General features: G+C 42.5%; 1 long non-coding RNA gene across 1 annotated transcript; it reads left to right on the top strand.

Moving 5' to 3' along the window:
* Positions 1-3,365: 3,365 nt before the first annotated feature.
* Positions 3,366-26,926, top strand: LOC149856390 (uncharacterized). Its single transcript, XR_016444461.1, has 3 exons — positions 3,366-5,209; positions 6,192-6,355; positions 25,789-26,926. It is a non-coding gene; the product is annotated as an uncharacterized LOC149856390 (long non-coding RNA).
* Positions 26,927-27,449: the final 523 nt, after the last annotated feature.

The following is a 27,449-nucleotide window of genomic DNA, read 5'->3' as shown; positions in this document are numbered from 1 at the left end:
AAAAAAAGGGTGGGAAGGGGTGAGGGAGATTGTATGGGACAGTAAAATAAAAGATGCAAGTTGTTTTGTACCTTTGAACTTCATTTACTTCTAGGAGAGGCAGGTTGTCTAATGGGTATAGTAATAGACAGAAACTTAGACATGGTTTTTAAGAAACCTGGCTGGGTTCTTTAGGCTCCACTGTCATCTATTTATTAATAAGATAAGTAATTTTTCTGGTATTTCAGCTGAAGATGTGCTAAAAATCACATACAAACAATTGATAGGCAGTCAGTCAAGGGACATGTTTCAAGTGCCCTTAGTGAAAGGCAGGCAGTCTTGTGGCATCCACTCTTGGCATAACATAGGATTCAAGGGGAACATCCTAACAATTTGTGGCTGGTGGGATGAAGACATCACTATATATTGTCTTACCTGTGGTGCTCTCAGGAAGCTCTTTGCCTCATCTGTTGATCACTCTCCTACTGCTCCCCCCACCCCCTTCCAGGCTGGAACTCTGCCAGCCTGCAAGGGGAAATCCACATTTCCCCACATTTTTCCCACATTTTTCTCCTTTAAAGGAGAAAATCCAGGTTCATAGAAATCATAGAAAAATTAAGGTTGGATGGGATCCCAGGAGGTCATCTAGTCTAACCCCCTGCTTAAGGCAGGATCATCTCCATCTAGATCATCCCAGCTAAAGCTTTGTCTAGCCAGGTTTCAAAAAACCTCCAAGGATGAAGACTCCACTGCCTCTCCGGGTTAACGTGCTCCAGTGCTTTTCTATCCTCCTAGTGAGAAAATTCTTTCTAATATCTAACCTAAACTTCCCTTGCTGCAATGTGAGACTGTTGCTCCTTGTTTTGTCATCTGTCACCACTGAGAACAGTCTAGCTCCATCCTCTTTTTAACCCCACTTCAGGTAGTTGAAGGCTGCTATTAAATCCCCTCTGTTTCCTGTTCTCTAGACTAAATAAGCACAGTTCCCTCTGCCTTTCCTCATAAATCATGTGCCCCAGTCCCTTCACCATTTCTGTTGCCCTCTGCTGGACCCTCTCCAATTTGTTCACATCCTTTCTGTTGTGGGGAGCCCAAAACTGAACACAGTACTCAAGATATGGCTTCACTAGTGCTGAATATAGAGGAAGATCACTTCCCTTGAGCTGCTGGCAATGTTCCTGCTCATGCAGCCCAGTATGCCTGGGCCTTCTCGGCAACAAGGGCACACTGTTGGCTCATATTCAGCTTATTGTCTATTATAACCCAGAGGTCATTTTCTGCAGAGCTCCTGCCCAGCCAGTCAGCCCCCAGCCTGTATTGATGCATGGGATTATTTTGTCTTAAGTGTGGGTTTTGCATTTGTCCTTATTGAATCTCACGAGATTTCTTTTAACCCAATCCTCCAATTTGTCTAGGTCACTCTGAAGCCTAGCTCTACCCTCCAGAATATCTACTACTCTCCCCAGCTTTGTGTCATCTGCAAATTTGCCAAGGGTGCACTCAATGCTATCTTCCAGGTCATTGATGAAGACATTGATTGAAACCGGCCCCAGGACTGACCCCTGGGGCACTCCACTTGATACCGGCTGCCAAGTAGACATTGAGCCATTGATTAATACCCTCAACCCAATGCTCCAGCCAGTTTTCTTTCCACCTTACAGTCCACTCATCCAGCCCATATTTCCTTAGTTTGCCTGCAAGAATTTTGTGGGAGACTGAACAAAAAGCCTTGCTAAAAATGAGACAATCTGGATTTCCTTAAAATGAGAAAAACTGGGTGGTCTTAAAATGAGAAAATCCAGATTTTACTGCGTTTTTCCATGGTGAACGGAAAACCCAGATCCCTGCTGATCACACATCATCATGAATAACGAAGTGGGACTAGTTGAAGTAAAAAAAGAAAAAAAAAGAAAGAAAGGAGGAAAAGTTGAATGACCCTTGGGTTAATTGGCCAGACTATTCAGTAAATACGTTCAAACCAAATCATGACCACTTTGCAACTGATTCACTAGCCAAAAAAAAGGCAACCCAGGAATGTAGCAGTGTATTCATTAACAGCTCAAAGAGGTAATGCTGATGAGCTAAGTCTTGATCTAATTCCAAGTGGTTATTTTGGAAACTGTGTTCAGATATTGAAAATGTAACCTATACTCTTTGGGTCCCAGACAGGTCACATGATTCAGTTACTCATGATCATGTTTTTTTTTCAGTGGTACCCAGAAGGTAACCTCTAGTGCATTGGAGAAAGAAAGCTACATGAAGTACTTAAAAAATCAATAAACTTTTTAAAAAAAGGAAATAAATCTTTAAGTATTAGCAAAGTAATAAGAAGGATTCTTTTGGGGAGGAGGATTGTTGCAGAATGAGACAGGTGTGTAAATAATACCATTCATTATGTTAATAATATTGTTGCCTGTGGTCTTAAATTGAGCTGCCCAGGAAATTCTTTTGAACAAGATGGGGCCAGGTTGATACATTTCTCTGTATTATTGGCAAGGGCTGTAACAACAATGAAATCATTTTCTGTCTCTGTTCTGCAAGCCCAAGGCAACTCTTTCCTCAATTCATGGCCTCTTGCATACTTAAATTAACTCTAAATAAAAGTAATGTTTGATCAAAAGAACATGAGTTGCCATAAATTACCTTAACTCTCCCTTGGGTCTAATAATGACTCCACTCAGACAGAATTGGGGCAGTTCTCCTTCTCCTAATGGTGGTCATTTTCCATAAAGAAGATTTTGCTCAGGCCTATCTGGGGAGGAATTACCAAAGGAACTGTAAGCTACATTCCTACTTCAAAGGCTTTTGGAACTGACTTGGACTAAACTCCTGTCTTGAACATTTTTCTGTTGAAGAGCTCCATCCAGCAGTTAACAAGCTTGGCCCCATTATGTCTCTGAACAAAGTCCCTCAAAATTGGGAGTGGTAGTATATGTTAAAAAGGAATTTTTTGCATAGCATGTCTCTTAAAATGTTGTCTCTGTCTCACTCTGTTCCTAAACCACGCAATGCATTCTTTCAAATCAAATTTCAATGGATGTGGTATTTTTCTTTACTTCCTCTCCTGATCCAGTGTTGTGTTATTAAATAAATGCAATATTCCCCCAAGTGGTGGGTACCTTTCAGAATGGCTGAAGTTACTTCTGTATATATAACACTTTTTCTGAAGTGGTTGTCATTTTTTCATGACAAAAATTACTGTAGTACATTTATTACTAATCATAATAGGTAAAAGTTTAGAGACGCATTTTGTTTTGTGTGGTGACTGACACTACCTCATATACCCATTGGAGTAATTAAATTTTGTGTTACTATTTTAGGCCCCAGTTCAACAGACTACTTAAGCATGTATTTAACATTATGCTTTCAAGTCGGTGGATTTTAAATATATCATTACAAATTCTGCTGTACTAAATTGTGGTCTTAAGGATTTTTTTTTCAGGACTGTTCATTGAAATGAACCAGATTTTTATTAATCATGCATGTACCAAGCTGATCTGCATAAATTGTTACCCTCTTCTTTCTTTTCTAAATACTCTGTCATCTATTTGCACCCACTTGGTAGGTTATGTTGTTATATCGTTCTTGCTCTGAAGAGTTTACAGTCTGGCTCTGGTTACATGTTTGTACAGTCCCTTGCACAGTGTGACTGATTCTGTTTGGGGCTTGGCACAAGTATCAAGCTAGTAAAAATTTAGTAGGACTTCAGGCTTACTAACCCAATGTGCATTGGACCCCTGCTCTTTGCTGAGGTCCTTTAAAACTGCCATAATACAAATGATGATGACAATTCAGGTTTTGCTGTGAGGATATCCCAAAGCTTTGGTAACCCTTTCATTTACCTTGTATTCTTCCCATGCATTTTCAGCTGGGTGAGGGACTCTCCAACATAACAGTTGTAAAGCACTGATGTGCAATATTAAATAGTCAATCTATTCTGTTTCAGAGGTGCTTTCCTGGTGGATGAAAGAATTCCCATGCCATTATGTAAAGTTTTTAAAGTAGGCTGGGATTCTTCTGAAAGAAAGGCCATTTAGAAATGTAAATAGCTGTTTTGATGTACAATGCTATCAGTGGTCGGGAAGAAGAACATATTTAATCACACTGAGCTTAGAGGCGGGAAGAGTAGTTCCAGGAAACAGGAGGGGGATGCAAGACCTGAGTCACTTAGGAGAATTGCAGAGAATTTGAACAACAAAATTATTATTTTCTTACATTTATTACACAACATCTCTTGCAGCCAAGATGCCAAGCCATACATGCCATGGCTGTGGCCAGAGAAATATTCCTTGCCCATATCACACAGCTAAGTGAAACCTGATGTGGTGTGAAGTTACCATAAATCTTCACCCTACTGGATGGTGACAGAGGCAGCTGAGAGATGTTCATCAGGCACTAAGGCATCCTGGTATATGGTAGAAAGCATCTCCCTGAAACAAATTCTTTGCTAAATATGTGTGGGGGGCAAAGTCTACCATGTGGAATTTGTACTTTGTTCTGAATTCTAGCTTAGTTTTGCCTTGAGATACAACTCCAGCTGAATCAACAGTTGTACCTTTGTATCTGGCAGAATATTTCTGATAAGCTTAAAGCTAGTACTAATTATTTATATCTCTATATTCATGTCTATATCTATATCTGGTTGTATGCTTATCTGACGGCATTAAATCAGTGCTTCCTGCTGTGATAACAGGTAGACCGTGGGTTTTTTATGGTTGGATATTTTATTATAATGGAGAGACTAAAAGACGAAATAAAGTAGTAGTCTCCAATGCTGTATCTTTTTCAGTTTTTCCTCCCAAAATATGGAAAAGAAAAGGGAACAATAGCAGCTTCTTTGGGCTACTAGGGATTTTTCATCAGATTTTTTTTCTGGTGGCTGAAATAGCTCTGGGAATGGTTTTTGTTTAATGAGCAAGGAGCCTGATTTTTCTGCCTACACTTTAAACAGCTCTACTTTATGTGCCTGTCATTTTTCAGGTGCAAATAATTGCAGGTGCAATTTATATTATATGCCTGACAAACTTAATGCACCTGCAGGTCAGGTGCTTTGACATTCAGGTGATGTAATTCATGTCTACTAAAGCTGAACCCACGATGTCATCATCCTTTCACTGAACAGAAGCTCAACTAACAGCGCAGCCGCAACTCCCAGCTCTGTCTTTTAAAGCAACTGTTTCCAGGCACACAAGCAATGTCCAAGTGTACCTTTTGATCCTTAACTTCCCCTGTAAGTTTGTATAAGGGGACTATAGCTTTCGAGGCTAAATGCTTCTCTTTTGTTTAGATTGAAAAATAAAACAAAATATTTTTGCAAATGTTAATACTTTTGCTTGGGCGAAAAGTACTCTGGTACAACACAGTTGGAGGGGGAGAGAAGAGAACTTTGTTGCTGTAGCCCGGCAGTTGAATCACTTTTCTGGGGGCTGTTAGGAGTCCAGTTTACCTGAAAGAAGGAATTACTGACTATGCCCATGACACAAGGTCTGTAATTATGATTTTAAAAATGCAGTGTCCTCCCTTTCTGTAAAGCTGCCTCTACTCTAAAGTCATGTTTTTCTGGATCCCTGCTATACACAGTGCACTAAAAGGCAAGTCTTTATAGCACCCGTCTTGCTCTGACACAAATTTACTTGGCTCCCAAGAACTGCTTTATTGGGTTTATAAACTATTTTTCTTAACTCCATAAAACTAAAGTTTCACTAGCAGAGTGCTGGTTTTACAGTTTTAAAGCTTGTGCAACATTAAAAATGACATTTTTACCATGACATCTTCATTGCACATGAGCTATAGTGCCTTACATAATACCACTCCAAGGTTCTCTTTGAAAGTAATGATCCCCAGCACATACCTATGAAAGAATTAAAGCAAACATTTAGACAGTGCTGGGATCCATTACATAATAAGAAAAACTTTCGGCTTTGGTGACAGCTACCTTTTATTTGGCTCTTAAAGTTCTGGAGATAAAGAGGTAAGAACTGATTAAATGGCCCCTTCCTTCTCCTCCCTAGACAGCCCTATACAATTCAACAGCTCCCAAATGTCAAAAGTACTTTCTGTCTCAACAAGGTTGTTGGTTTGTGAGTTGTGAATTGAACAATGGTAGCGTGCTTCTCATCTAGGCGCTCCAGGGTAGCTTTATTTTCTGTGAGGAATATTAAGTGTTCTACACAGTTCTTGGTTAATTGATTTTTCTTTTTTTTTTTAATTAGGTATTCTTTTTGGTGAAAGGACACAAAGGATAATGGTGATTGGGATGTGCTGAATTCCTTCCTCCTGCCTACTGGAAGTGTGGTTCACAATTCTCTTCACAATTCTCTCTTAAACTGGCAGTGGCCGATCAAAATGTTGGTGCATTAATGTGATCTGAAGTATGGTAAGTTGGCTGATAGCAGAAATGAGGCAAGCTTAGAAGTGCAGTGTGAAACATGTTATCAATATTCAGTAGAGCACTCAGATTCCTTCAGGGGTGACCAGCTAGACCTTATGGAGCTTTGGTAGCTTGGGGTACATGTTTAGGATGAAGCACATGTAATTGTTGACAATACTTTTTGGGAAGAAAGAGAAGCCCTTTTTCAGAACTGAACACAAGAAACCATTTGCAGTAACAATTTTTATTGGGCCTATACAACCCAGGAGAAACAATGGCATGTACTGACATCTTATATATATAAATATTTCTGGTTGTCTCCCTTTCTAACCACCCCAATATTCACAGGATCATGGAATGAAAACAGCAAACCTTTGCTTCTGCTTCAAACAGCGTTCTTATTAAAGAATCCCTGACTGGTTTGCTTCTGCAGGAGGTCTAGGCATGTCTGAATTGTACCATCTTAGAACATGCTACAAGCATTCCTCACAAACAGCTGTGGTTGTTATGTGCCTGGTGCTGAAAGAATCCAGCACAAACATGTATTGGTATAATACACTGGAGAAGAAGGAATTGGAAAGAATCAGGATTCCTCTGGTTTTGACACGTACATTATACCTCTACATGTGCTCCAGGGTAGAGAGGGGTGCTTTAATTAGAGCTGCTCTCAGGAGTTGCTCTAATTAAAGTGCCTGCAGCATCTTGTGTATTCAGTGTCCCACAGTTCAAAATGGTGGTGGGAGCACTTTAACTAAAGCTCAGTTGATGAGCTTTAGTTAAAAGGCCTTTGTACGCGTCACATTATTTTTGCCCTTTCTTGCACTGGAGTTGCATGACTGTTTGCACAAGTGGGTTTTCTGGTCACTTTAAAAATTTTTCTGGTGCATTTAACTAAAACTCCTCAGACATAGTTTAGTTTGGCTTGCCTGGAATTAAAGTGTTGCATCCATGGATTCTTCGTGTTCAAACATAAAGGCACTCAAAGACATGTAACAAGCCTCTTTGCCCACCAGATGGTGCTGCAATGTTTTTGTAATTCACCCCATTCAAATTGTTTTCCAATTTGAATTGCTTTCACTTTTTTTTTCTTATGTGGTTTGCCAGCTCCCTGCTTCCACAGCTGCATGGCAGGACATGGGCATGGGGTGGGTGGGGGGGCCCTAGGCTGGGGGGTGGGGGGCAGTACTAGGCCCTCCCATTCTCCTGTGATGCTGGCCAAGGATCTGGCTGAATTCATTTGAAAAACTAGTGAGTGTAAACACAGATGTGACACTCCAGTGCTTAATTCATTTGAAAACCTAGTGCGTGTAGACACAGATGCAACACTCCAAAATAAGCATGTTTAAATTTTATAAACCTATTTAATTTAATGAGGATTAAAAACTACAAGCGCCCAAAGTGCCCCCAGATGCCAAGGCTGCTGGAGTGGGCTAATTAGCATGCTCCAGCAGACTCAGTTAATCCAGTCTCCACACATGCTGCATGCCTCAGAGCAGACATCAGGCATGTATACAGGTGTCCCCAGATTCTACACTGATCTTTATTGGGATGTGTATAAACTAAACCAAACTCTTAAGTGATATCTGGCTACATATAAACCTTATACCATGTGTGTCAAGAAATCCCTAGACCTTGCAATAAGATTCAAGTCGGGAGTCTTATAAGCAGGTTATGGGCATATTTAATAAAGGAGTAAGTCCTGCAGCAAGTAGCATTTCCTTATGATCCTGCAGTATACTGCAATCTGAAGCCTGCACATCTTGCCATGGTAATCCATTTTTAGAAAATGGCCTGAACTGATGAAGTACAAAACATCACAAGCCATGTAAAAGATTAGACTGAATTAGGATTAATTTAGTTGGTTTTGACTAACATCCTTATTAAATTAGTTATTTTGAGTGGGCTGAAGGAATGGGAACAAGTAATGAAATATTTTCACCCGACCAAGTAATTGATGTGGAGAAGGAAACAGGATAGATAGGTAGCAGTCCAAAGCACCTGTTTTCTCCAGGAGCAGGCAGATTTCTGTCAGATTTAACTAAATCAATGTTATTCTAGGTGGCAGAGATGACTGCATTTCAGTAGTTGTTGAAAGGCAGAGCTACGTTTTAAAAAAGAAAGAATTAATTAGTAGCAGCATTTGTTATTCTCTTGTCTTGAATGGCAGAATCAACTTCAGGGTCTTAATGGAACAAGTGGAACTGTTGGTGTGAGGAAAGGGGTTAATAACTTCTACTTTCCCCTCCCATTCTGAAAACAGTGACAGGCTGGCAGGCAGTGCAGATAGAAGTTACAAAAGACACTCTGTTTTGCAATGTCTTCATCTGACCCCTCATGCAATGAGGGTTCAGATTTTTACCTGATTGGCCTTTTTTAAAGCTGTCTGCAGCTGTGCACCTTTGTTTAGTTATGGCTATAAACTGCTTTCTGTGGCCAGATCAAGGGAAAATTGTCACTTCTGTTTGAGCCTTTTAGGAACAGTTAGGTCGTCTTTGGGCATGTCTGTATGAGCCACTTACTGTGCAGTTGACTAATTAACTGCATAGTAAATACCTCATCATCTACACATGCACCCCTATTAGTGTGCATAAAACTAATAAACTCTGCATCAGGTTAGGTAAATACAAGTCCTAACCTGATGGAAAGTTTTTTGATGTGCAGCAGCACATGTGTAGACATTGCCATGGCTGGCTGGGGCACAGTGTGCTTCAGTGTGGGGCTAGCCAGCAGGCAGCACACATGCTGAAGCACCCTTGTGCCCCAGCCAGCCTCTTCACAGCAAGTGGAGCCCTGTTGAAATAGTTTTGGGTTGGCAGGCTGACCCATCAAGTCCCTTGTCAACCTAGGATGCTTTGACAGGGCTGCATGTACTGTGCATAAATAAACTTCAGAGCAATATTCTCCAGAGTTTTTTGCTCCTGGGTGCACTTTCAAATGGCACACATGGGAGCAAAAAACTCCAGAGCAATATACTCCGGAGTTTATTTATGTGCATTAATCTCATGTGTAGATGCACCATTTGAGAATAACAATATGGTCTTTAGGAACAATGGGCATTTATACATGTGCTCCAGGAGTGAGGAGGTTGGGGGTGCTTTAATTAGAGCGGTTCTGAGAGTCTAATTTTAGAATGACTCCCCCATCCAAATGTACTGCACCAACATGAAACAAATTACTATCAGTGGTTTTAAAGGCCAGGTGTTGAAATAAATCTTCCAAAAACCAATTTTAGATCACAAAGCAATGGGTATTTTTATAGAACAACTTCAGGTCATTTTTCATTTTCCTTGCTGATACCTGACCAAAGTTACCATTTACCAGTAAAAGATCCCTTGCCATGTTCTCTGCCTTGTTAGACATAACAATGTCCCCACCATCCTTAGGAATATAATAAATGCTTTGGCCATTTCCATCAAAATTTTCTGTGGTCCCAAGAAAAACATCATTTCTTTCCACCATTTCCATAAAGATTGTAAAAATGTTTGTTCATAGAATAAAGAAGGCCTTGGATTTTGTTTTTCTGTACAGCATAAAAAAATATTGGGCTGAGAACTGCCTGTATAGATGCCATGCAGTGAGCTCCCATTATGCCATGCAGACTCAAGGACATCTGTTTTCACAGGGATCCAGATAAATGCAGCTGACTTTTACTTAAGTTCTGCCTTTATGGAGTCTCCAAATCCCAGTATAAAATTGATTTTTTTCACATTGTTCTTTTAAGTCAAACACTGTGGTGTGTGGTTTTGAAGTTACAAGGTCCTGAGTGGTTATAATAATAGAAGTGTGATCAGTTAGCTCAACACCTAAATTTCCCCCATAAAATGATTTCCCTATTGACTGAAGTCAATTTTTGCTACAGTCATGGCCATGGCTTGAGCATAGCCAAATGTTGAAGGGTCTTGAAGTAGTTGCTTGTAGTCTGCAGTTCCTTCACCAATTCCCGGCAAGGTTCTTTGGGTAAATGTGATATCTTTTATTTGACCAACTGAGTAGTTGGGGAAAAAAGTTCTTAGCAAGCTTTCAGGCATAAGCACCCTTCTTCAGGTATTGGGAGACTGCTGTTGTTCTGAGCTCTCCAAGGTAGGAAAGAAGCTAAAAGTGTGGCAGGAGATCAGTGAAAATGGAAATAGGTGGACGTTTGGAAAACAATGGATAGAGAAAGGAGGGTAGGAGGTAAAAAGAGGGGGAAATAATTGGTGATGGAATGCAAAAGGTAAGCATGGGAGACTGTGCTGTAGTGTTGAGTTCTCTAAAGTAGGAAAGAGGCACTCTGTGAAAAAGTAAATAGGTGGAAGTCAGGAAGACAATGGATAGAGAAGGATGGAAGGGGACGAAGCGGGGGAAGGGAGACTGTGTAAATGGTAAGTTGAGGAAGGTACCTGATGGAAAATATGTAGGAGAAACCAAACAACAACTGCGTACCAGAATGAACGCACATCGGAAATCCACCAAAGACAAAAATATCGAATTACCTGTGGGTGCAGACTTCTCACGAGACAATCACTCCCTCTCTGATCTTTCAGTTCTAATCCTCAAAGGGAGCTTACAAAACACCTTCTGTAGACAATTCTATGAACTTCACTTCATAAATCTACTGTATGTAAAAAAAACATGGACCTAATATAGACATAAGATTTATGACACATTACAACCTGCCTGGCATTTGATTCACCAGGTACCTGCCTGAACTTACCATTTATTCATGTGTTTAAAATCTTTCCAGTTTGAAACCACGTTCCACAAAGTGCTATAAACACTTTGGGGTTTTGCACAGTTTAACAGAGATGAGATGCAGTAACTCCCTTTCCATCATAAGTGCTGATGTCCTCAGGCTGATGCTGTCTTTGTACCCAGCTGTTGGCCATGTCCACAAAACACTCTGGATGTTTCATAAGCATCTCATTATAGTTATGACCATAGTTTCCCCCTCTCTTCTGTGGCATAGTAGATCCATAAGCTTTTAAGTATACTCAAGGTTTAGTTTATAAATGTAATGTATGAATATAAAGTATCCACAGGTGTTCTTTAATTTCATCATAATGCTGTCTTGCAAAGCTCTTAGTTTTGTAGAATTATGTCCCTTTTTAATTTCTTCATTCTTTAATTTTCCTACTCTAGCTAGTAAATTCTGCCATGTTTGTTTCAGTTTAAAACATCCATTGTAACAGGGAACCTCTGCCCTGTTACTGGGGGAGGGCTACAAAGCCAGCAGAACCAGTGAGGGTCCTTTAAGAGAAGGATTTTTGGGGCCTGGGCAAAGGCAGCTGGCAGGGCTGCAATTAATGGGCAGCCCCTCTGCTCAGGCCACTAATAGGCCAAGCTGGCCAGAAGGGGCATGGCTCCGGGGGTAAATAGGTTTGCCCTTAGGCTGGAGGGGCAGTGGAGCCCTGATCATGGAGAGGGCAGAATGGTCCTTGCTAGAGGGAGAGAAGGCTTGAATGGCTACTGTAAGTAGTCCCATATGGGAGAGTGAGGTTTTTTTTGCAATTTTCTCTTTTTGTTTCTGGGTGGTTTAAACAGTAGGCCTGTGGGACAAAGCCCAGAGTAAAGACTGTGTCAACTGGCTGGAGGGCCGCACCCAGAGGGTGGTAGTGGATGGGTCCTTCTCAGCCTGGAAGGACGTGGGCAGTGGGTTCCACAGGGCTTGGTCCTCGGGCCCGCACTGTTCAACATCTTCATCAGTGATTTGGACGAGGGGGTAAAAAGCACCCTGGTCAAATTCGTTGATGACACTAAGATGTGGGGGAACGTGGGCACACTAGAAGGAAGCAACAGGCTACAATCAGACCTAGACAGGTTACAAGGGTGGGCGGATGAGACTAGGATGGGTTTCAACACAGACAAGTGCAAGGTGATGCACCTCGGGAGGAACAACCGGCACCATACCTACAGGTTAGGGAACTCCCCTCTTGTCAGCATGGAGGCGGAAAAGGATCTTGGAGTCATCGTTGACTCCAAGATGAACATGGGTCGGCAGTGTGGGGAGGCGGTTAGGAAGGCCAACCGTACCTTGGCATGCATCCACAGATGCATTTCAAACAGGTCAAAAGAGGTGATCCTCCCCCTCTATGCGGCACTGGTCAGGCCGCAGTTGGAGTACTGCGTCCAGTTCTGGGTGCTGCACTTCAAGACAGATGTGGACAGCATCGAGAGGGTCCAGAGGAGGGCCACTCACATGATCAGGGGGCAGCAGGGCACTATGAGGAGAGACTATGGGACCTGAACCTGTTCAGCCTCCAAAAGAGAAGGCTGAGCGGGGATCTTGTGGCCTGTTATAAACTAGTCAGGGGGGATCAGCAGGCACTGGGGGAGTCCCTGTTCCCCCGAGCACCGCCAGGAGTGACCAGGAATAACGGTCACAAGCTGGCAGAGGGTAGGTTTAGGTTAGACATCAGGAGGCGCTACTTCACAGTCAGGGCGGCTAGGGCCTGGAACCAACTTCCAAGCTAAGTGGTGCTGGCCCCTACCCTGGGGGTCTTTAGGAGGAGGTTAGATGAACACCTTGCTGGGGTCATTTGACCCCAGTACTCTTTCCTGCCATGGCGGGGGGTTGGACTAGATGATCTGTTCAGGTCCTTTCTGACCCTAGAAACTATGAAACTAACCTGATGCATGGGAAGAGTTTTCAGTTGAGATTTTTTTCCTTTTTTTTTGAATGGACACCCTGAGGAGAAGAAACAAGTGTGAGGAGAAGCGGAGGTCACTTAGAGCACCCTGTGTGTTTTCAACCCTTGGGGGCGAGGGTTCACATTCTGGGGCAGAGGTGGGGGAAGGATTTAACTGTTCTTAAGCTAGGGAACCCAGAGGGCTGGAGCCTTTCTGCAGAGCTTAATTTCCAGCTGTGCTGCTGCTATTGGAGAGATGAAGCCAGACTAAGTGGGCCCAGGGCTGAAGAGAGCAGCTAGAGAAAATCAGGCTACAGCTGAGAGTATCGGGACCTGGACAAGTGCGAAAGGGGGAGGCCAAGTGGCTCAAAGGAATGCCCCCACCGCAGCCCTTCACTACTCTGAATGCTTCCTGTTTAATTGATTCCATAAATGTGTGGCAGGTGAGGGTGCAGACTGGAGGAGCTAGAAAGGGGGAAGGGGAAAGGGGGACTGGCTGCTGGGGCTTACAACCCTCTCCATGTAGGGTTACACCTGCCACAGTACCTATTAAGATCATTTAATCTCTTAAAAGTATTTCTTCTTGTAATAACTTACTTTCTTTTTTGTTACTGACATCCTTAATGATGTCTCTAATGTTTGTCAGTAGATCAACTAAGCAGTTTATTTTTCTCATTTGTATGCTTCTTTTCTTTGTTACTGCCAAAAGGGTAAACTGTCATTTCCGTGTATCTTGGAGGGCCTGGTGGAAAATTAAAGAGGTCCATCACCAGATTTTGAAGCATGCTATGTAAGACATTATTTTCTATGCAGTACTTTGTTATAATTGATCAAAGAGGCTTATCTGGAGGAAATAGAACCGGGCTTAATTTTCTTAAATATTTTATTGATTCTTTCAACCTCCTAGATGTATCTGGTACCTCACATAGCTTTTTATCTTCTCTTCAGCAAAACTTCCTCTTGTGACTTGGCTCATCACTGTACCAGAATATGGAGTCATCCACATCCATTATTTTCTTTGTCCCATCAGGCAAGGCAGATACTCTTATAGTTTGGGCTGAGATGGATTCTACTTTAAATTTAGCTTTTTTCAAGTGCCACAGAAACATTTCCATGTAATTCTCTCCTTTACTTCCCGCACCAACATTATAGGCCACTAAGCTGATCTCCTAGAAAATTTTCAGTTCTGGTGGGAAATGAAGTGTGGCCACAACAGAAAGGGTCAGAATGGCTTTAGTTAAACCTTCTGACATATTTCCTCCCAGAGTAATTGTATCATCTTTGGAAACCCCATGGCCTACTATGGTTAGTTTTGTGTGTGGAGTCACTGCAACATCATTGGCACCTTTTGTATTAAGAGAGAAGTTTTGAGCATTTTTCTTTCACTGCAGCAAACTCTTTTGTTGCTGTACAGTGGTCTTTTTATTAAATACTTAGTTCCCACTTCTTAAGCTAAGTACAGACAGACAAGCCAAAGACTGAATTAATGAAATCTTTTCAGGTTAGTTTAAAGTGCATAAATTGAACTGATAAGCAGGTGAGCAGACATTCACTTTTGATTCCATAAATGCAGCCACATGCCTGAAGTGGCTCAGGCCAGAAGTCGGGGGCACTAGAGTAGGCCTAGGCTGGAGCAGAAAGCTTGGGCCAAGACTAACCCGCCCATCCTATAAGGTGGGGGGGGAGGGCATGGTTTGCAGGGGAGGTACAAAGCAGCCTGAGATGCTGAAGGACTGTGACTTAACTTGAAACTGGTGGGGGTCTGGGACAGAAGTTGAATAAATGGATTTAACTTAAGCCAGTTCAACCTAGATGCATGTAATATTAAAGACATCTTAAACTGGTTTTGGCCATTTTGAAAGCAGTTTATGTGCACCGAACTTCTGTTGTGTTACAGATGTGAACCAGTTTCTGATTACTTATATCAGTTTGCATGTAATTTATGTCCCTAGCTTTAAACATTATCATTGGATTCGAACAGAAGAATTATTCCATGGTCAGTATTTTCTACATCAGCCAGATGGCTTCTAGCTTCATTAGACTGATATGCTACAAGTTGTAGGCAGTGGATTTACACCCCAGTCCTGATACCCTGCTCCAGGCAAGCACAAACTTCAGACTGACCATAACTCCTCTGGTTGATGATAGGCAAATTTTATTAATACACAGTGATAGGAAATAAGAGTAATGCAGGCAAAGCAAGCAAGATGATTACAAAATACATTACCCAAATCCCCTAGTACCCAGAATATACACAAGGTGAGCAGTGCATCTGGCTGGTACGTAAATGCCACCTTCAGGTGCTTTGCTTGAATGTCTAATGTCAGCAACCTTGGAGGTCAGGGGCTGAAAACTCCTCCTTTTGTATTCTTTCTCCTCTGTTAAGTCTTCATTTCCGGGTACCATTGATTGGTTTTCTTGAGCCATCATGCTGTCCACATTCTGTTTTGTCAGTCAAAATCCTATCTTCATAAACCTATCTTCATAAGCCTATCTTCTTGCACACACCTTAACTCAGTCATTTCATTCCAAACCATAAATCCCAAGGGTTTTTGCAGATGGGCAATGCAAACCTGGAGTCAGGCCTATCTGTATTATGAAAATAAAATTTGGATGTCTTTAATTTTTCAGGTTGTTTATATCTGTTGGCCTCAGGAACCCTGTCTGCCTTCAAGACTGTGAAACTGTGAGACAAACAGGCTTTTAGAAATCAATTAACCCTTGCCATTCCCCCCAGACCATTGTTCTAATGCAATATCTACTTTACCTACAAGCCAATTCCTAAAAACAAATCTTTAAATATAATTTTTTAGCCATCACAAGTTTCATATTAGCCTGAGGAAGGCAGAGAGATAATAAATCTTGCTATGAAAGTTGATGATAGACTTGAATAATAAAGTACTTGACTGGGATTAAACTTGATTCTGTATTTACGTTGATCCAGCAAATATAGCAGTTCTTCACTAGGTTGCTTTCCTTTTCTCTTTCCTTGTCTAAGCAACCTCTAATATTTTTAAGTTTATATTGCACACTGTAATACTTACTCAGGCCTTTACATTTTTAAAATAAAAATACAAAGATTAATCAATGCCACAAAATAGAATTTCTTATGTGGTATATTGGTGACTGATTAAAATTTGACTTCCAAAGGGCTACATTTTCAAAGGTATTTGACACCTACTGAAATTTACAAAAGTGCCCAAATAAATTTGGGGCTCACTGACTTTAAATGACAACTAGATTCCTAACCCAGTTAGATGCTTGTATACATCCCACTAAGAGAGAATCTGTATTTTAGGTGATTAAATAAATCTCTGTAAATCTGCCTCTTGAGAGAGTAAGACTAAATTGTATTTCACTCTATGTGCTTAAATGGCAAGCAAGCAGCTGTGTAACTGCAGGCTGGGGCACTTAATCACACTTTTGAATTCTAGTTTACTTTGGCCATGTACACTTTTGAGTGTAGACTGGAGGAAGGGAGGGATGCCACATATTTTAGCCCAATAGCCTACTGGTTTGGGCACCCAATCAGAGTAAGGGCCCCTTACCCAAGGGGTTTGAACCTGAATCACCTAGGGATGTGAGTAACAACTAGTCTATGGCCTGATGGTTAAAGCGCTTCACTGAGAAGGTGGAAATGCAGATTCATACCCTCTTTTGGTTGCAGGGAGCCTAGAACCTATGTTTCCCACTCCTGAGGCAAGTACACGAACCAACTGGCCATAAGGCTAAAACATAAAACAGCCCTTCCCTGGTAATACCTATTAGTTAAGGGGTTTTGCTTGCCTACTGTTTCCTGGTCTTATGTGCACACCTGGGAGCTCTGTTCCTGCCCAGCCAGAACACAGCACCACTCAGCACACATAATGAATGCTTTCAAGATGGAGCTGAGTAAATCAAGGACAATAAAAAGTCCTTTTTCAGATGTGTGGGAAACTAGAGGAAAAGCAAAGGCAACATTGGACCACTGCTAAACCAGATGGGACATCTAACAACTGACGCCCAGGAAAAAGCCAACCTATTAAATGGGTACTTTGTGTCGGTCTTTCATCGGTCCCATGGGATGCCCATGCGCACTACGGGACAGGGAGGTCCAAGTGAGGGAGATCCCCTGCCCTCCATCAATGCTAACCTTGTGAAGGAATACCATGAGAGGCTGGATACCTTCAAGTCAGCCGGCCCTGGCAATCTACACCCCAGGGTACTCAAGGAGCTGGTGAGCATCGTAGCCCAGCCCCTGGCATGGATCTTTGAGAACTCGTGGCACTCTGGTGAAGTGCCTGAAGACTGGAAGAAGGCCAATGTGGTGCCTATCTTCAAGAAAGGGAGGAAAGTGGATCCAGCAAACTACAGGCCCATCAGCCTGACCTCTATCCTGGGGAAGATCTTAGAAAAGTTTATTAAAGAGGCCATCCTTAATGGACTGGCCAACGTCAACAACTTGAGGGATAGCCAGCATGGGTTTGTTGAGGGTAGGTCTTGCTTGACCAATCTCATTTCCTTCTATGACCGGGTGACCTATCACCTGGACAAGGGAGAAGAGATTGATGTCATATATCTTGATTTTAAAAAAGCCTTAGATCTGGTATCCCATGATCACCTCTTGGTGAAACTGACCAACTGTGGGCTCTGGTCCACCATGATCTGCTGGCTGGGAAATTGGCTCCGTGGTCAGACCCAGAGGGTGGTGGTTAATGGAAGTCAATTGTCATGGTGCCCTGTGATCAGTGGGGTCCCCTGAGGCTCTGTCCTTGGACCCATATTGTTCAACATCTTCATTAATGATGTGGACATTGGAATCAGAAACGAACTGGCCAAGTTTGCTGATGACACCAAACTTCAGGGCAAAGCATTCACACCTGAAGACAGGAGGGTGATTCAGGCTGACCTGGACAGGCTCAGCAAATGGGCAGACAAGAACCTGATGCTTTTTAACACCAAAAAATGCAAGGCTCTCCACCTTGGGAGGAAAAACCTGCAGCATCCTTATAGGCTTAGCAGTGCTACGCTGGCTAGCACTATGGAAGAAAGAGACTTGGGGGTCATCATTGACCACAAGATGAACATGAGCCTTCAATGTGATGCTGCAGCTAGTAAGGCGAGCAAAATGCTGGCTTGCATCCATAGATGCTTCTCAAGCAAATCCCAGGGCTTCATTTGCCCCTTGTACTCAGCCTTGGTGAGGCCGCAGCTGGAGTACTGAGTCCAGTTTTGGGCTCCACAATTCAAAAATCATGTGGAGAAGCTTGAGAGAGTCCAGATCATGCGCATGATCAGAGGTCAGGAAAACAGACCTACAATGACAGGCTGAGAGGTATGGGGCTCTTTAGCCTGGAAAAGCGCAGGCTCAGGGGTGATTTGATAGCCACCTATAAGTGTATCTGGGGGAACATTTTTTCACCAGAGCGCCGCAAGGGATGATGAGGTCGAACGGTTATAAACTACTGCAAGACTGTTTCAGGCTGGACATAAGGAAGAATTGTTTTACTGTCTGGGCTCCTAATGTCTGGAATAGTCTGCCATCGGAGGTGGTTCAAGCACCTACATTGAACACCGTCAAGAGAAATTTGGATGCTTATCTTGCTGGGATCCTATGACCCCAGCTGACTTCCTGCCCCTCAGGTAGGGGGCTGGACTCGATGATCTTCCAAGGTCCCTTCCAGCCCTAAAGTCTATGATATCTATGAATCATACACTGTAGGCAAATGCCAAGATGTGTAGATGTATGTGCCATTCACACATATAAACTTAGTGCCTCAGCCTCTTTATAAACTGAGTTTGGAAATCAATCAGAATTAGGTGCCTGAATATTTCAGAGGGTCTGAGCTTAAGTGAGTTAGGTACTATGATGAATTGTGGCTATAGTGAGCAAAAGAGGCCAGAGTGGATGTTCTTGTGGACTTATTTGGACTCAGCATCTTTTCAATGGTTGCCTGTGATTATAGTGGCCAGAACTCAACCTGAATGGTCCTTTCTAGTCCTATGTTCTTTTTATGGCATCGTCAGCATACATTACTTCTGCTAGGAATGGTGGGATTAACAACAGGCAAAGGTATGTGAAAGTGGAGAAATTACTAACCTTTACCATTTCAGTTGCATCTCTTTCCTTGGAGGCCTTTTCCAATTCATTCAGCTGCATGCCACTGAAACTAAAATTATATACATAACATGCATATACAAATATTAGTATATTTTAGTGCAATTATATTGGCTAGATTTTGCTTACAGTTTACTTTAAGCAAGGTGCAAGATACAGCTATGCTTCTTCAGGAACACACTAGGGAATAAGTTTTGTCAGAGTGTAGACTCTCTCCCTGTTCAGTCACAAGGTGTTGGCTTTTCTTGTTTCCAGGTGACAGAAATGGAACAGACAGGTGGCAGGAGAAAAGAAATGAAGAACAGAACCAGAGAGTGTGCATTTAACTTTTTTTAAATGATCAAAACTAGGGCTGGTTGGTATTTCCTCAATTTTGATTTTGTACAGAAATTCTTAAATTTTCCATAACAAATGAGTAAAATGATGACAAATTTTGTCAGCTTTTAACCCCTTCTTCCTCCCTGTCCCTGGGTTTTTGCCTACCAATGGTACTGGTTGGAATTTTTCAGTTTTCAAAAAAATGTGAAGAAATATTGATAAAAGTAAGGATTTAAAAAAAAAATTGCAAAATTAGTAAAGGATTTTCAAATCTCTACTCAAAAGAAAAATTAAATTTGCCATTAAATGGGCAAATAATATTTTAGCTTTGTTTTAGCTTTGTCTTAAGGCACTGGTTCTCAACCTTTTTCAATTTAAGGCACCCCTCAGAAAATGCCAGCTTTCCATTTCATTCATTTTTTGTCTTCAGAAAAATAGAGCAATTTTTCTGCCACAAAGATCTTAGACTACAACAGGTCAGAATGTTAGTAACACCATGGAAGCATGTTTGCACACCTAAGAGTGGTAACATTGTGTTGTGCCATGCAGAACCCATGAAAGGATGTCAAGGGTGCCACACAACTGTTATAAGCAATTGTTATAGATTCCACAATGATATTATGTAACTGTGAATATTACATGGTAGGAGAGTCAGTCTATGCAATTTTGCATTGGATAAGAGGTGGTCAACATGTAAACAGATGTCTCATTTATCTTGAGTGTTCAGGGAATCCCAGCCCTGCTACTGAGTGAGGGCTGAAGGGTAAGAAAAACCCACAAAGTTCCTTTAAGAACAGGACTTTCATGGTCCACAGGGGCAAGGGTTCAAGCAGCATGATTCTGAATCTTTAACCCCTTTTAAGCTACAGGAATATAAACTTACCATGTTTTCTAGGATCTATCTCCAAACAACAGCAAGGATCAGCAAGATTACCCAATATCAACTTCAGCAACTGTTTTTAAGTATTGTTCTTTATGAACTAAATCTACTTCTCTTTATCACTGAAATAAAGATAAATTTCCTAGAATCTCTGTCTCCCACTTCCAGGGCAAGCTCTGTGACTGCTAAATTATTGTATTAGCAATTGTTGTCATCACCAGTACCATGGTGCTCCGGATCCTGGGTGGATGAAGGTATTTAGTATGCCACTGTGAGTCAGCCACCAAAGTCCACAATAAGGGCAGGAGTTCAGAAACAGCCAGTGCTGGGCAAATGAAGGCCTAAGAATGTGGGATCGTTCTTTAACTGTATCTTAAGGACTGGTTAAGGAGTCCAAGTATCTAAGTATGATACTTTGAAGTAGCTCTCCTGGGGCAAGGTGCTCAAATCTGAGGCACCGTGATGCCTAAGGACACCTCTAGATGCTCAGTCCACACAACTGTGCCTCCTGCCATGCCATATGTGCATGGCAGGACACGTGATCATGGGATCCAGCATCAGATCCAAACATGCCTTTTTGCTGGTGTAGGGGGATCCTAAGACCATGATTCTGTGCTCTCCTTGTGTGGATGGAAGTCTTGTCAGCTGATGGGACTCTGATCTGTAGCAGCATGTGGGGCACTACCATAGATAGGAATTTCATCAGCTGATGGGATTCAGATCCTCAGGAACCCACAGAGCACTGCTGTGGGTGTCTTATCAGCTGATGGGAGTAGTATACATTTTCCAACTCTGGCTTTATAGCTGGATGGACCTTTTTGTGGCATGGTAGTTAATGTGCATATGTAGCAGGTTTAAATAAATTGCACAATTAACACAGTAATTGCATGATATGTGTAACGTGTACAGGGGGCCTAAATTGGATCCATTTAAAGTGCCTTTGCAGATCTTGTTGCTAGTGGGATTTTCAAATGTAAAACATGAAAATGTTTTTAGATTGTTGCATAAAAGAGTAAACAGGATCTTAATATTCTTGAACTAAGGAGATTCCTAAATTTCTAATGGGACATTGAACACTTTCCTTGTGCTTCTAGCCTGGAAAATTCTAATATATTTAATCTTAAAATGTTATGTATGGGAGTTGCATAATCCTGCTGGCCTCACTAATCCTGTTGAAGTGAATGGTAATACTTCAACAGAAGTCTAGTTCAGCTTATGTTGAGTATTTTCGGGCAGCTGGGCTGTAATTGTGAGCATTTGTGCACCAGCCATTGTCACATGCTGTTTAAAATGTTTGTGTAAGCCTTTCAAGCCTAACTTAGGGTAAATGAAGCTTGGACCTGTGCACTGCCATTATATTAGAATGGATCTCTGCTTCACAGGGTCCATCCCTTAGTGATCTTGCCAACAATTGTTCTCTGTCCCACTGACCCATGAATGACATGTACCCCGGGGGCTGGGAGGGCACGGTGAGCTTCCGCAGGCAGTGGCGGTGCTGTTGGTGGTGGGAGAGTGGTGGCAGCAAGCGAGGAGCTCCTGCAGGCAGCTCTGGTACTGTCAGCAGTGGGGTGAGGGAGTGGCGAGCACTGAGTATCAGTTGGCAACCACCCACAGATGCTGCTGGCAGTGTTGGCAGTGGCCAGCAGCAATCGTGGACTGCCTGCAGATGCCACTGGTGGTGTCAGCAGCGAGGGGGGGAGTGGCAAGCAGCAACTGCCCACAGACACAGCCAGCAGTGTTGGTGGTGCCTTTTTGCAGGGGTGCACCGCCAAGTTCAGGGGGTGCATGTCCACCCATGTTTACCCCCTACACATTGCCAATGCACTGACCTGTTCTAAGATGCTCTTTTTGACCCCTCATCTTTTTTTGACTCATGAACCTCAGGTTGGGCCCACCACTCTCAACAGTGACTCTAACCAGAGGCGTGGACCACCTATGTACTGATCATCTATAAGAAAGAAGAGATGGCAATAGATAGTTTTGAAACAGTAAGTTTCAGACTGGTAGGAGATTACCAGTTAATTTCTTTAAGAGTCAGTTGTAGGACAAGTCTCATTTAATATTTTCATTACTTCATTTGTTTTCATTGTTCATTTCATTTAGTGTTTTTTTCTGGCACAAAACAAGAGTATGCAAATGACACAAAGTTGGGAGGCATTGCCAGTGCAAAGGAGGATTGGTATTATGCAGAAAGAACTGGATAACGAGGAATTAAATTAATTAGTGCAAAATTCAAGGTCATACATTTGAGGACTAATAATAGCTATAATTAAAAACTTATCAATTGGAAATAGCTGATGAAGAAAACTACTTGTTATACAAGTACATCACAGGATGACTGAGCTGATAATGTAATTTAGCTGTGAAAAAGGCAAATGTGATCTCAAGATACATGATGAAAAGCATTTTCAGGAGTGATGGGGGAAAACAGAGCTATTGTCATAAGCTCTGTGAGACCTCATCTGAAATACATTTTACAGATCTAGTCTAGATCTGTTGAAGAAAGATGCACTCAAACTGGAACAGATGCAGAGAAAGGCTACCAGGATGGTGAAAGAACATCTTACATAATAAAGACTAGAATAGTTTGATTGTTTAACCCAGCAAAATGAAATCTGAAAGGGGATATGACTGATGTCTATAAATATACCAGGGAGAGAAATCAGGAAGGGAACAGAATTATTTAAGCTAAAGGACAATGTCAAAACAAGAATAAAAGGATATAAGCTGGCCATAAAAAAAACTTAGTCCGGAAGTTAGAGAATTTTCTAATCATTAGAGAAGTCAGATTCTGGACTAATCTTCCAGTGGGAACAATGAGTGCAAAAATAGCCAAAGTTCATGAAGTTTACAATAGGGGGGATTAACTTGGTAACAGAGGAGGATCTTTCTAGCCTTATATGCATAAACAGTGAAAGCCTGCCAAGCCCCTGAGAAGAAAAAGTGCTCTAAGCTAGCCTCTTATTCTCTTTGTCTTCAAATGATCTATACTTGTTTTGTCTTGAACTACAAAGTCATCAGCTCTTGGTGAGGTCTAAACAGTGTTTTGGTAGGAGGTTGCTAAGAAAAACCCAAAGTCCACCTTTTCACCAGTGACACTTCCTCCTTCTTTATCTCTTTCCTGACTCTGAATCTTTGTGACTTCTTCAGATGCATTCTTTCCATCATCCCAAATATCATAAAACTCCCTAGGTTCTGTTGCTTCATCTTCTGAATCCTTACAGTCTCCCTGATCTTCTTTGCTAAGTACAGATAGTCAAAAAGCCTGAGGCTGAATTGATTCAGTCTTTGCAGGTTAGTTTAATCTGCAGAAATTAAACTGAGAACCAATTGGACATTCAGTTTTGATTCAGCAAATGCAGCCACATACCTGCAGTAGCTCAGGCCAGAAGCCAAGGGGTGCTAAAGCATGGCTCTCTGGCATGTAGCCAGCATGGACTGTGTGTTGGTTTCCTCTTCCTGCTGCTCCTGAGGTCTCTAGGATTTGCAGTTCAGAATCACAGTAGCAGGACTCTGCAGAGTTGCTTATCAGTTGCTTCCTCTTTCTGCTTCTAGGCTGCTCTGGGATCTGTAGTCCAGAGTTGTAGCCAGCAGTAAGTTTTTAGCAGGCCACAGCAGCTCTGTACTCAAGAGAAGGGAAGTTTAACCCCACTCCCTGGCCTGAGACTGCAGCCAGGGTTTGCCTGGGGGGACAGTCCCTACCTACCTCCGCCACAACCCTTCTCTGTTGGAGAAGATAGCACAGGGCTGGAAAGCATGCTGGGATGTTGGGGGACTGTGATTTAACTTGAACCAGGAAGGGGTCATAAACCAGTGTAGTGAGCTGTTGGCAACAGCCCAGTTTTGCCAGCTCAGAAGGGCTCTGGGCAATTGGTGGGGTGTTACCACCAATCAGGTGATGACAGCACCAGTCAGGTGATGACAGGGGAGAGGGTTGCCCTGCCCCTCCCTACCCAGGGGCAAGGCGAGGAGTCAGACCTTGATGAAGACTAACCTCCACCTCTCTCTGATTGGTTTGGTTTCAATCTGGGGGCAGAGCCCCTGAAGGGAATAAAAGAGTAGCGTGCCCAGCACATGGGTGGCTGTATCAAGGGATGGTGAAGAGGGCAAAGAAGAGCTGACAGAGCTGGTCAGCAGCGAGGAGCTGCTGCCCCTGAAGAGCCTGAAGATGGCCCTTTGCTAGATGGCTTGTTGCAAACAGCCACGTTCCCCAGTCCCACTGCAAAGAAGCACAGCAAACAGTGCACAGGCTGGTCTATGGAGGGTCCAAGAGGGATCAGGACCCTGGGAGCTGCTCGAGGCAGCTTGGGTCTCCAACCCCTAGCACAAGGCCAAGCAGTTGGTGCATGGCTGGTGCATGGAGGGTCCAAGAGGGACTGAGGCCCTGGGAACTGCCCAAGGCGGATTGGGTCTCCAACCCCTGGCATGAGGCCAGGCAGTCAGTGTGCAGCCAATGCACAGCAGGTCCCAAAAGGGACTGAGACCCTGGGAGCTGCACGAAGCAGCTCAGGTCTCCCTTCCCACACAGGGTGGCTTGGGTCTCCAACCCCTGGCATAAGGTAGGGCCCCCCGGTGAATGGAGTGGTGGCAGGGCCCCAAGCAGACCAGTGGCCACAAGAGCCCAAGCCAGCTGCAGGCTGCCCTGCCGATGAAGGAGATGCCTTGACCCGGGAGATGGGGACAGTCTCACCAGACCTCAGAGTTTTGAGTTATCTGGGGAGGGATTTCCTGGGTTTTGGAGGTTTCCTTCATGGGCTATTCAAGCTGGGTTGTGGAGGGCATGAAGAGCACTGAAGATCTTTCCCCTTGCCTTATCTCTGGAGTGCTGCCACTGCTCCAGGACAACTTTCTTGTTCTTTTGTGTCTTAGAGATGTAGTTTGTTATCTGATGTTCCTGTGCCTAATATTTTGTAAGTTGGCACCTCATAATTTGTGTATTTGTGTCTTATGTTTGTAAGTATATGCTTAGGTACAATTTAAGATTGCCTGATCTTTATTTGAGATTTCTGCTCTGATTTTTCCAGATTATTCACCTGTATCTTAAATGGTTGTATAGGTTAATACATACATTGCATATCATTCCCATGTTCTCTGTGTGTGTGTGTATTATATCCTCTTTTAACTTTTTATTGTATTAATAAATTGTACATTGTTAAGTTATAGAGTGTCCTTGTCTGGCTCTATAGGGGATGGAGGGAAACTGCTTGCAGCCAGCAGTTTCACGCCAGTGCATCTGCCCTACTAACATATCCTTCAATTGGAGAGGGGAGTACATAAGTAGGTACTACCTGGGCTACACCAGTTTGGCTCAAATCAGTTAAGTCTGATACTACATTCAACCAGGTTGATCTTAAACCAGTTTCAGCTATTTTGAAACTGGTTTATACGCACTGCACTTCCGTTCTGTTACAGGTTTAAACCGGTTTCTGATGACTTAAACCACTTTATGTGTAACTTCTGTCCCTAGCCCTTGACACTGATCATATCTTCCTATCTGATGTGCTGATTTGATTACACTCTGTTTCACATCTGTCCACAGGTTTCCAGGCCCCTACTCCACCAGACTCTTCACCACTTTCTTCAAGGCCGTGAATGAATCCTGTCCCATCTTTCTGCGGAGCGCTTTATTTTAGCACATCCCTTGCCCAGTGTCTCCTGGAAAGGACAGTGGGTATGGTGCAAATGTTTGAGAGCACTTGTTGAAGCTTTCTGAATGTCAGTTTTTAAATTAATCAAAATTTTAAATGATGAATAGAAAAAGTTTTCACAAAGCTACTTTAATTTTTTAAAAAACTTTTGATGATTTTTTTTATATTTCCATGTAGACAATGGCTTTGTTTTCACCCAAAACTTCTAATTTTTGACCTGGTGTTAATTAAAGAAATTAAGTAAATTATTGCTTAAATGTATTACTTCTGTTTGTCCAATCTGGAATTCCCTCATGGATTCTCTGTGTGACGTTGAGCAAGTGAGTTGGTCTCTCTGGACTTGGTGCGCTTTTATTTGTGTCCTTTTGTGCATCAGGTTGATGTCTATGTTCCTGGGTGTCTCCTAGCGTTGCCACCTCCTCATATAGCTCTCCCATTTGCTTCCTGAGAGAGATCACCAGTATGGAACCTCCCACACCAGATAGTTTCCTGGCTTTCTTTGGCAGAGACATGGAGCTGCATCTGTATTTCTATGCAGAGCCTACAGAAGTTATTGTATCTTCAGTTATATTTACACAGGGCATCACAGATTTAATTTGGAATCTCAGAGGTCAGTGTTCAAAATGCCTGGTGCAATGTTGGTGCTGTTAAAAAAAAAAAAAAAAAAAAGAGAGAAGATTAGGCTAACCTTCCAAGCTAATGTTTCAGCACAACGAGAACAGCCAAATCAGCAGCATCAGCATGCCAGCTGGAGTTGAACAGACTAATTATTTTTTAAGGTTTATCTTGGCATTTTATTTTGAAAGGTCATGTCTTGGAGCTGTTGAGCTGCATATTAGTTTTCATAATTATCCTGTCTTTGTGCATAGCTTTCCTGTCTGTCTCTCTGTGCTACTGCTGTATTGTTTTTTAAATTTTTTTGGAGTTAAGGAGGTTAAAGAGAGTTCTTTGCAATTTCCATATTCTGTTACAATATTGATTCTTCAGGGGAAAGTTGCTGCTCAGTTCTACTAGTTCAGTCATCTGTAACTGAATAAAGAATTTGTCCTATAGCATGTTTGCAGAACTAGTTTCATTTTGTTTTTAAAATGTGTGCTTGGTAGTATCTGTCCCAGGGAACAAAACTGAGAGTGCAAAGTGCATCAGGAGATAAAGGAACATTCAAGAGGGAGGGAAGTGCTGAGAATATGAGAGAAATGCCACCAATTCTCCCTTCCAGTTGGTGTAGGCAGCCATCTTTGACTTCTTTCCTCTCCCTTTCAAACTGCCACTAACCCCTACTCCTCCTTCTACTAGACTGAAACACTGGTAGGCCTTCCCTTGCTGCTCCGACAGCTGGTCATCTCATCTTAAACTACTACAACCCCCTCTCTGTTTATAGCTGTGTTGTGAAGTGACAAAAGAAAAGGGGTCAGGGCCAGAATTGTGGCAGGAGAACCCCACAGACCCAGGGGAATGGCTCCGAAAGCCCCATGACGGGGAAACATTTACCTAGCGCAGGCACTGTGGTGAATCAGCAGATGCAGGAGAAGCCACTCATGTGCTTCATCAG

The sequence above is a fragment of the Crocodylus siamensis genome, chromosome 10 (genome assembly GCF_052110815.1).
Source record: "Crocodylus siamensis isolate JL-2025a chromosome 10, ASM5211081v1, whole genome shotgun sequence".
Lineage (NCBI taxonomy): Eukaryota > Metazoa > Chordata > Crocodylia > Crocodylidae > Crocodylus > Crocodylus siamensis.
The sequence above is the reverse complement of the archived record's forward strand: the minus strand, read 5'-3'. Positions and strand labels throughout refer to the sequence as shown.